Source organism: Echinops telfairi, unplaced genomic scaffold (genome assembly GCF_000313985.2).
Source record: "Echinops telfairi isolate 266 unplaced genomic scaffold, ASM31398v2 ScPeMD7_60;HRSCAF=208, whole genome shotgun sequence".
Lineage (NCBI taxonomy): Eukaryota > Metazoa > Chordata > Mammalia > Afrosoricida > Tenrecidae > Echinops > Echinops telfairi.
In genome coordinates, this window is record NW_022103958.1 from 16,602,230 (window position 1) to 16,612,303 (window position 10,074).

Consider the following 10,074-nt stretch of genomic DNA (forward strand, 5'->3'; position numbering starts at 1 on the left):
CAGTCGGGGCTGCCTGCACCCCGGAAGTCCCGGCCTTCCCAACGCCTCCGGCCACCGGACCCCTTTTCCCAGACTGCTGGGTTTGGGCCAGAGCGCAGAGGATGACTGAGCCACGGAACCGTGTCCGTTAGGTGCAACGTTTGGCCTCCTGGCCTCGAAGTGTTTCTTCTGATCCACCTGGGGCTCACTCTGGGTTTCACAGGCAGCTGGGTCCTGGGAAGGGCTCTCCTGCGCGGAGTGGGGTTGCCTTGCTCCGGGAGATGGGGCTTGCGACGCTCCCTGGGACAGAGAGAGAGAGAGAGCATGCACCCAACTTGCCTTTAAGGAGAAACTGGTGCACCGCACCAAGGTGGAATTTTGGCTCTTGCTGAGACTGCCCTGGGGAAGCTAGAGACGGGCCGCCTGTGCTGTCTTTCTCCACTCACCTGCATGTTCATCCTCCAGTCCATCCATCCATCCAGTCAGTCATCCACCCACCCACCAGCAAGCTCATCCTTCCAAACACCGACCCTTCCGCCCATCTTTCCTTATACCCTGACAGCCCTCATCCAGCCCTCTACACTCCTATCCATCCATTTACCCATCGGCACATCCAGCCATCATTTCCACATTTTTCAACTATTCTTGCAGGATCCATTCCCCTTTGTTCCATTCGTTTATCCAACGGTAGATCTTTCAATCTATCCAATCACCTCGTCTCTCATCCAGCCTTCCATATGTCTCATCCATCCTCCCATCCATTCTTTTCCATGTCTCTTCACAAACACACTGGCCCAACCCATACCCTCCTCTTCATCCTCCTTTCCACCTATGTACCCGTCTATGCATGCATCCATCAGTTGCCCAGCCATCATCCACATCTGCATTTGGGCCAATTTTCCCATACCCACATGCCTAGCCACGCTTCCTTGCCAACATGCACACTGCCATCTATGCAAACATTAATTCACTTTCCCCCATCTAACCTCTCTAGGAAATAGCAAAGAGAGGAGAGGATCATTAAAGTCTTCAGGATAGACACGTTGACATTGAAAATGTGCATGCCACACCATGATTCCTAACACAAATTCATATACATATGTGTACAGATGCATAGTCCCTACTCTGGGCGACCCCAGGTGTGTCAGAGGAAAACTGTCCCCCAGGGGGTTTCAGTGGTTGATTTCTAGGCACCTATGGTAGGTGGAACCTTCCGACGTTCCAGCAGCAGCAGAAAGCATGAAACCATTTATAATATATGATGATTCAATATTTGGACATCACAAGCAGTACTTTTTAAAGATCATTTTTTGGAGGCTTTTACAGCTCTTAACACAATCCAGGCATCAATTGTATCAAGAATATTTGTACATATGTTGCCATCATTATTTTCTAAGTGTTTACTTTCTATTTGAGCCCTTGGTATCAGCTCCTCTTTTTCCCTCCCTCCCCACACCTCGCACCCTAGTGATCCCTTGATAATTATAAATTATTATTTTCATATCTTACACCGACCATATCTTCCCCCCTGCCTCTCCTCACTCCCCCCTACAATCCTGGTATGGCTACTCCCATTTCTGTTCCGGAGGAGTTTATCTGACCTGGATTCCATGTGTCCTGAGCTCTTATCTGTACCTGTGTACATGCTCTGGCCTAGTCCTAAGTGAAAGGTAGGATTGGGGTCATGAGAGTGGGGGTGCGGAAGCCTGAAGGAACCAGAGGAATATTGCATGTTTCATCGGTGCTCTACTGCATCATGGTTGACTCACCCATTCCTTGTGACCCTTCTGTGAGGGGGTGTCTCATTGTCTACAGATGGGGTTTGGGTCTCTGCTCTGACCCCTCTCATTTTCAATATGTGTTTGTTTGTTTTGAGTCTTCTGATGCCTGTTACCTGATCCCGACAACACCTCATGATTCAGACAGGCTGGTGTACTTCTTTCGTGTGGACTTGTTGCTTCTCTGTCAGAAGCAATATTTGTTGTGAATGGAGCCACTGAAATCAAAGCTACTAACAAAGGTGGAAGCCACCTTATACTTGTACTTTTGAAGCCACCCAGAGATGGCTCAGGGAAAAAGAGAGAAAAAAAAGTGGGGGGGACCTGGAGATCTATGTCTGAAAAATGGGCCACTGGACACTCCGTGGAGCCCAGTTCAACTCTCACACCCGGAGCTGCCACCTATCTACCGACGCCATGGTAACTGTCTTATGTCTGTGTGCACCCCGGTTATTATTGACAGTGAAATTATATGAGAGCGTGGAAAAGGGAAAGGGCCTGGCTTCGTCATTGAGGAGAGAGTGGTGTTGAATGACTAGAGCATTCGATCCGGTGAAGAGTTGGGGAGGCAGACAATAAGACAGGAAGCTAGAGAGGTGGGAGGGGCTAGGTTGTACATTATTCCAGAGAGCTTGAACTCGATCGATCGTGTAGGAACTAGGTAGCCAGTACAAGTTTTGGAGGTGGGGACAGCCTGTTTGACAACAGGTGGATCTAGGTGCATTTCTATAGACAGTGTTTGGGCTGAAAATCATTGTCTGCTGCAACGTTATCTCCAAGGTCCCCAGGTCTCCAGGGTGAAATGAAGGCAGGGCTCCTGAGTCCCCATCCGAAGAGCTGGTGCTTTGAAAAATGTTGCCGATGGTCAAAAAGAGTTGGTCCCACTGCTATTATCAGGTAGAGTTTCAAGCTTTACTCACCGAAGAAGCCACTACTGGTGAGCTCCAGGCGCAAAGGCACTGGATCCGTGGCCTTGACCCCTGACTGTACCTCCGGGCTTTTCATCTTTTTGCCTTTGGAAGAAGGGAGTGGAGTGGTGAGTAGTCACTGGAGGAGACTTTGTCTCTCGCTCTGTGTTTCAGGAAATGTGGAAGTCCCTTAGAGGCTGGCACGGAAGAGGCCAGAGCAAAGTGTCTGTGAGGACTACGCTTCTTCTCCCCTGTTGTTGCTGCTGTGGTTAGGGGGCTTCTGGTCAGTTCCAGCGCATCGTGACTCCAGGGAGGGCAGACCAAAACCTGAGCCGTCTTGCACCATCCTCGCATTTATTCTTATGTTTGAGTCTATTGTTGCAGCCACCGTATCAATCCATCTGGTGGAAAGCCTTCCTCTTTTTCTCTGTCTCTGTGCTTTACCAAGCATGATGTTCGTCTCCAGGGACTGGTCTCTCCTAATAACCTGTCCAAAGTGTTTGAGGTGAAGTCTCGCCATCCTTGCCTTTAAGGAATATTCTGGCTATCCTTCTGCCTAGACAGACTTGTTTGTTCTTTTGACAGTCCGTGGTGATTTCAATGTTCTTCGCCAGCACCACAATTCAAATGCCTCCATTCTTCTTCCGTCTTCCTTATTTGATATCCAACTTCCACGTGCATGTGAGGTCATTGAAAATACCATGGCATGGGTCAGGGGCACCTCAGTCCTCAGAGTGACATCTTGCTTGTCAACACTTGAAAGAGTCTCGTGCAGCAGATTTACCTATGCAACGTGTCTTTGCATCTCTTGACTGCTGCTTCCATGAGCATTGACTGTGGATACAAGCAACCTGAAATCCTTGACATCTTCAAGCTTTTCCCTGTTTATCAGATGCTACCTACTGGTGCAGTTGTGAGGATCTTGGTTATCTTTACCTTGAGTTGTCATCCATACTGAAGGCTGCACTCCTTGATCTTTTTCAGCAAGTACTTCAAGTCCACTTTCAGAAAGCCAGGTTATGTCATCTGCACAGCACAGCTTGTTAATAAGCCTTCCTCTGATCCTGATGCAGCATTCTTCTTTATATAAGATAGCTTCTCTGATTATTTGTGCAGCGTGCAGATTGAATCAGTGTGGTGACAAGATACAACATTGAAGCACACCTTAGTCAGTTAGCCAAGCAACTATCTTACAAATGTCTTGAGATAGATGTATAAGTGCTTCATCAGCTGCTGAAACATTTCAAGTGCTACTCCATCAGTTCCTTGAGTCTTATTTTTGGCTAATGCTTTCAGTGCAGCTTGGACTTCTTCATTTGGTATCATTGGCTCTTACTCATATGTTACTCTTAAAATGGTTGACTATCGACCAGCTCTTTTTGGCACAGTAACTCTATATTCTTTCCATCTTCTTTTGATGCTTCTTGCTTCATTCCATATTTTGCCCATAGAATCTTTCAATATTGCAACTCAAGGCTTGAGATTTTTCTTGAGTTCTTTCAGTTTCAGATATGCTGAGAGTGTTCTTCCTTTTTGGTTTCCCTCCTCCTTCTACCCTCACTCAACCCACAGAAGTTCAACTTGTATCCATTGTACACATGAGAGCTCTCTATCTATCTATCTATCTATCTATCTATCTACATATACATTTCTCTCTCTCTCTCTCTCTCTCTGTCTCTATAGAGAGAGACAGAGAGAGAGAGAATGCAAATAATTCAAGAGGCTAGGCAATATGAAGAAAATGTGACATTGACACTGGAGGATTGCTTATTAACAACCTGCGATATGCAGAAGATACAACCTAACTTGCTGAAAGCTGGGAGGGTTTGAAAACAATAGCAACACTTGGTGATGAAGATCAAAGCCTGCAGCCTTCAAAATCCATCGCCACTCGATGTAAAGGAAACCAAAATCCTCACAACGCAACCAATAGACAAGCAACAGGGTCAACTGGGAAAAGCTTGACATTGTCAACTGTTTCTTTGGCTTGGATCTACAATCAATGCTCATGGAAACATCAGGCAAAAAAAATCAAACAACATATTGTATTGGGCAAATCTGCTGCACAAGACACCTTTAAGGTATTGACAAGTTGAAGATCAAGGATCTCACTTTGAGGACTAAGGTGAGCCTGACCTAATTTCTTATACCATGTGAAAGTTGAGCAATGGATAAAGAAGACTTCAGAAGCATTGTTGCATATGGATTATGGTGTTTTGTGAAGAATATTGAAAGTACCATGGACTCTCAGAAGAACAAACAAATCTGTCTTGGAAGAAGTACAGCCAGAATGCTTCTTAGAAGGGAGAATAATGAGACCTCATCTTGCGTACTATGGACATGTTATCAGGAGGGATCATTCCCTGGAAAAGGACATTTTGCTTGTAAAAGAAGAAGGGCAGGCTAAGGAAAAGAAAACAAAATGAAGGCCTCAATGAAATGGATTAGCACAGTGGCTGCAATAATGGGCTCAAACATAACAATTGTGAGTCTGGCACAGGACTGCACAATGTTTTGTTCTATTCTGTATAAGGTCAGTATAACTCGATAGCACCCAACAACAGCAGCATATATTATACATAAAACACCAGTAGACTGGGTGCTCTCAAACCCTAGCCCTTTCTTCAATAATGCAGAAAACAATCATCAACTTAAAAATAAACAGATTAAAAAAAAACGGATGTGAAAGTGCTTTGCAAATACTAAACAAGCATGTAAATTTTAAGGATTGTAATTAGGATTATTCTCATAAGGAGGATATTTTGCTGGCCTGTTTCCCGATAATTTAATGTGTGGCTGAGGTTTTCGCTCTCGTGCCCCCAAATGATTCATCTTGAGAACCAACCTAGTGACTTCATGAGTCAGTGATAGCCTTTGGGAATTCCTGGATTGCCCCTCTAAGCTTCCCTCTCATACTCTTCCCACTCTGAGTGTTCCCTCTCCCCTGCCACTTGCCTCACAGAGACTGGCCCCTAGTCTCTCTTTAAGCCCCTCGGAAATCTTTAGTTATTCAGTATATGAACCTTATGTGCTGAGTGTTGCATAGCCCAACATCGGGATATGGGACACTGGGAAAGGCAGCTCGTATTGATCAGCGTTGGTATGAGCTCCACTGCGTGGGAGGCATCCAGAATGTGGTCAGCAAGCCTTGGACTGAGAATATTTTAGTCTAAGCATGCTCATCTCTCCCCATCAGCCAGGTGACTTAAGTCACTGAACCGGTGAGAGCGTTAGTTATTTCATACTCCAAATATGGGTAATAAGGCCTTACTGCCAGTTTATTATGAGTAGTAAGTGGAAGAAGGCATAAAATCCTTCATGAGAGAGTCTGTTTTATGGCGGAAACTCAGGGACCCAACAGCCTATAAGCTCCATGAGGACAGAGCCTTGTCTGTCTTAGGCAGCAAGCAGTCCATTCTCAACTCAGGGCCCGCCTCAGTTGGTGCTCAGTAAGTACTGATCCATCCAGGCCAACTGTTTTTTCTCTTCCTGCCATGCGTGTGATGTTGTTTCAGGGATCCCATGAACTAATCGTTGGGAACACTTAGAGGACTTGGCACATTCTAGACCAGTGGTTCTCAACCTTCCTAATGCCGCGACCCTTTAATACAGTTCTTCATGCTGTGGTGACCCCTCAACCATAAAATTATTTTCATTGCTACTTCATAACTGTCATTTTGCTACTGTTATGTATCAGGCAACCCCTGTGAATGGGTCATTTGACTCCCAAAGGGCTTGTGACCCACAGTTTGAGAACCGCTGTTCTAGACAAATGCAAGAAGCAATATGCCCAGTTTGGAAAGACTACAGGGGAACCAGAGCAGGGTGCACTCTGGCCAACTTGTAATTCAAGCCCGAGAGCCCCTCCGTGGGAGAAAGACAAGGCTCTCTGCTGCCCTAAAGACCGACCATCTGAGCAAGTCTAAGGAGCCGTCTTCTCTATCCTGTGAGCAGAATGGATTTGGATGGCAATGGTGTCATCTTATTGGAGCCCTAGGACTTTCCACTATTAATACATCTTGTTCCTCTTAAGCAAACCCGAAGTCAAATCTAAACCAAGTGTAAGCAGGAGCATGCAGCAGCGTGGAATGTGAGGATTAGAAATACTAAGAGACCATGGGCTCTTTTAAAGGGACAGCTTCCAATTCCTTTATGGCGCTGCTTCCCAGAAAATGAGCAAACTGGTGGAGTAAAGAAAAAAGTGCCAAACCAGCTAAGTTTTAACTGTAAAAAAGCCATTTCTGGGTTCCCACTTGTGGCAGTTACATAATCTATCAACTTGCGAAGGGGTGGAGTCTAGTCTGCCAATCAGGTCAGAGCTTGATGACCTCATTTGGAGGTACAACAGAGATAAATAATAGTTCACTGGAGGCCAGACAGGCTCTCTGCTTCCTAGTCCCGATGACAAGACACATGGAGCTACACTAGAGCCCTGGAGCTGCAGGAGCCACATGGAGACCCACGCCAGCACTGAGATGTTTCCACCACCACAGGATCCACAAGACCTTCCACCCACTGGCCTGTGATCTTCCTGCATTCGGTGTCACTGCAGTGTTTTGTGAGTCTGAAGAGAAATTTATAGATTGGTATCACACATGTGGGCTAATATCAGACTTACAGACTTGATCTGGCCTGGGCTAGATGTTGTCTCAATATTCTATTGCTCTCGTATATAAAGCCCTTTCTTATACACATATGAGTGTCTATGAATTTGTTTCTCCAGTCAACCCGGACTAACGCACCACTCAAACTGTGAGATATGTGCATGCAAATGAGAAGTTGTGGGAAAGCTCCCATGAAATAATTATTAATGAAGTCTAAATACCCTGGTAATTTGGGAAGCAATCTTCAAGATAAACGACATTCGAATGACTGATTAGTCTCCAGCTTCCCCAGTGTGATGATGGAGAGGAGCCTTAGGGCTACAAACCTTCTTTAATTACATCTAAGAAAGTAGTTGGTGGGATGGCTACACTTTGGAAACGACAGGGGGCAAGGGACCTCGAGGCTTCAGCTATCTTCATAACCTCTAAAAGTTCAACCAATGTGGCTAGTTTGGGAAGGTGAAATTATTTTGATTTGTTGTTGTTGAAAATATGCCCAGCAGAACGTCTAACAAATTCAACCACTTCTGCTCGTGCGATCCAGTGACAAGGGTTGCGTTCTTGTGGATGAAATTGAAATTGGTGGCCTGTGATGTTATTTAGCCAGCAACGTGGGAAGAAGACAAGTGTCCGAGCGACAGTCTGTATCGGGTCCCCCTCTACTAAAAAGTAACGGAAGTGTCTTCTCCTGAGGGTATAGGTAACCGAGGTTCTCCTCACTCGGCTTCTCTCCTCTTTATTCAAGGTTGTTAGCTACATAGCTACAGGCAGGCCTTGGGTCTGCTTTCATGACATTTAAGCATGATTTGTGTTGGTCATAGCCAAGGTTGGTATGCAGATATTGGCTGTTGGTGATTGTGATAGGGGGTTTTATTGTGTCAACTTGGCCAAGAAGAACATGTGAGATTAATAAGGTCACAGTTTGATTGGAGGGCAAAGAGATAAATGGCTTGGCACGCTCTGCCTCTCTCTCTCTCTCTCTCTCTCTGGTGATCAGACCAGTGTGCGGCTGCTAGCTCTCTGCTTCCACTTGTGAGCTACACGATCTGTGGGACTGTCAACCTGGGGATTGTGTGGCTAGAGCTTGAGGTTCCTTCAAGACTTGCCGTGCCACACTGCCGGTGACTGCCGGCCCTTGTCCACTTGTGACTGTTGGTGACCTGCCCTGCTGTTGCTGCCTGTGGCCAGACTGCCTGCATTGCCTTACAGAAGACTCAACTGTCTGCTTCCTTAACCTTGGACCCAGCAACTCTCATGAGTTGAAGGACTTCCAGTATATTAACTGTTGCATGGAATTGAGTTGAACTGAGCCCTCTGTACTGCTGTATGTGCTAATTAGCTGTTCTTTTACTTTGTGCTGTATATATCTATCCTAATATACATATCATATATTTATGATTATATATATATATGTAATCATAGCGTCCTGGTTTTGTTTCTCTAGAGAACCTTTTCTAACACAGTGATCATTAGCATTCAAGAACCACAAATCAAAACAACAATGAGATATCACCTCACCCCAGCATAAACGGCAGTTAAGATGAAAAACAAAAACAATAAAACAGAACACAATAAATGCTGGCGAGGGTGCAGAGAGACTGAACCCTTTCCACACTGCTGGTAGGACTGTCACATGGTGCAACCATGTGGAAAGCAGTGTGGCACTCCCTCAAACAGTTAGAGTAGAGATATTGGAATAGTCATCTCTTTACTGAGAGTCACAACACCAGTGGATACCCACACGTGGATGTTCATTGCTGTACTATTCCCAATAGCAAAAAAAGACGGAAACAACCTGAAATGCCCATCAGTGGAAGAATGGGTACACTTTGGCACATATGCATAATGGAATACTGTGTAGCATTAAAAAAATAACGGCGACTCTGTGAAACATCTTATAATGGGAACAAACCTGGAGGACATGAAGCTGAAGGAGATTAGTCCATCATGAAGCAGCCAACGTATAAGACCACTGTTATCAAGAGTCAAGAAAAGGTGTTCACAGCAGAAGAAATATTCTTTGATGGTTACCAAAGGTAGGAGGCCAAGTCATGGGCTAGAGGATAGACAAGCATTAACTTGGGTGGAGGGGAAGGCCATACACAGTAAGAGAATGGTTGGAAAAAATAATGGAGGCAGGAGAAGACCCTGAGAGGAGTGAAAGTGGTAAAGGCAACAGAGGCAAATACTGTTATAAACACGATTCTGCAGCAGTGATGGTCTATGGGTAGGTGCTTGGAGAGACATGAAGGCTGAGCCGGGCATAGGAAAGAGACCAAAAAATTGTCCATTTTCTTAATTTATTCACTAGGTACCACCTTGACAACCAAGGACACCATCCCCACCACCATAACCTCCATCATCATCAATATTCTAGTTAACGTCACAACTATGTGCCGAACCTAAGGCCATTGAATTGCCACCATAGGCCTGTGAAGATTTCACATCTAGTTCACAGAAAAGGGCCCAGGGCTGAAAGAAGTTAGCTGCCTTGTCCAAAGTCACACCTTCATTTGACCCAGCAAATCTTTCTCTTCATGAAGGCTTGTAGAGATAACATTTGGAACCCTTCTTGAGTCTCAATTTGGTGAAGATTCTTCATCAATGGAGTTCTAATAATGTGTTTTCACCAAGCTTTCTTCCAATCCATTTCTGCTAAGAAAGAAAATCCTTCTTGAGAGGTTTTTGTTAGAATTGAGGAGGTGGAAAAAGGATGGTTAGAGTATAAGGTGAAGAAGGTTGATTTCACCCCTCCCTGAAAAAATTAGACCCCTAGGATGAGGCAGCTTTAATTGCATAGACCTG